Source organism: Echinops telfairi, unplaced genomic scaffold (genome assembly GCF_000313985.2).
Source record: "Echinops telfairi isolate 266 unplaced genomic scaffold, ASM31398v2 ScPeMD7_8;HRSCAF=38, whole genome shotgun sequence".
Classification (NCBI taxonomy): Eukaryota; Metazoa; Chordata; class Mammalia; order Afrosoricida; family Tenrecidae; genus Echinops; species Echinops telfairi.
The window spans coordinates 9,171,772-9,173,308 of NW_022103905.1; positions in this window are offsets into that span (position 1 = coordinate 9,171,772).

The following is a 1,537-nucleotide window of genomic DNA, read 5'->3' on the forward strand; positions in this document are numbered from 1 at the left end:
CACGCACACACGCACGTTTTTATGGACACCGGGAGACACTGAGGTATTTTGGTGGCCCGGCTCACCATGGATGAAGGGTCACTCACATATCCTGAGAAAGGCAGTAGGAAGAAAATAACCTAGATTTTACATTCACAAACATTGTAGACCGAGGAAAACACCCTAAAGTATGAATTGTTTTACAGCCTGAAGTAGGTAATAAAGAAGGTACAGCTGATGTGCAAAGACATACAGCAGCGAGGGGCAAAGACAGAACAGGCGGATGAAGAGAATCCAATCCAAATCAAAGTTCTCTGGACACAATGGGTAGAGTGGCGCTTCATAAAGAAGAGATGGGGTTTTGTGCCCAGGAATTTTTAAAGACTAGCCCATAGGAAATAATATCTTCTAAGACCAAAAGGGAACAAATGTAGAACTGAATTTCAAATGCTCATGGACTTCAAACTTTCATTCATGGATAAACCCACCAAACGATTGTCCTGAGATAATCTTTAAACAAAAACATCCCCTGAAGTCTTCTTAAAAATCCAACAACCATTAAACCTAACTCGCCAAAAAGGACTGCCTTGAAGAATAAGCACTTTGAAGCATTATTTATTTAGTTGGGACCAAAGTGGCAATGGCAATTCAAAGGATTAGATGGAACCTTGGCGGCCATGCGTTTATGTGACTGGAAGAACAGCTCTCAGAAAGAGGGTGAGAATGCTTCACAACTGGAAGAATATGGCCAAGGTTTCTGAATGGTGCATTTAGAAATGGTGGAATGGGGGTAAACTTTGTGGTGTATATTCTCAACAACAACAAAATAAATAAGATACTTATAGGCAAGTGAGGGAGGCCATAGTAGAATTCTCACCTTCCTTGTGGGAGTCCAGTATGATTCTCAGCCAACGCAACTCATGCCCAACCATCGTTACTACCTGGGACCACTCTATGTAATTACACTTTCTACATCCACCCCCACCCCCACTAGCATTAGGGTGTGATAGCCTTACCATGCTTTGCTTATCAAAAAACTATTTAAACATTGGGGAAATATAGTGAAGATGAATTCCCCTTCTGATCAACCCTACCCACCCCGTGTTAACAGATTGGAATGTAGCCTGCTAGGCATTTTTCTTGCGTTAACAGGGTATGATAACATCTTTGGAAGAGATCACATGCTGTATACTATGCTCCAATTTAGTTTCTCCCCTAACAATGAATCACCAATACTTTTTCTGCATGTGTCACATACATTTTGCTATCAGAGCTATCTTTTACAGCGGTATTCTTTTGTTGTCTTCTATAATCATGGCCAAAAATTAAATGTATCTGTTTTCCTTCACCTGTCTTTCTAGGAGAGAGCATTTCTGCCCCAAAGTGCAAGTGCTTAGGGAGTTTTTTAGAGAAAGAGTTATATAAAAGGCTTTGCTCCTCAGAAGCAACAAAGCTCACATGGAAGAAGCACACCAGCCTATGTGATCATGAGGTGTTGATGGGATCAGGTATCAGGCATCATTAGAACAAAAAATCATATCATTGTAAATGAGGGTGA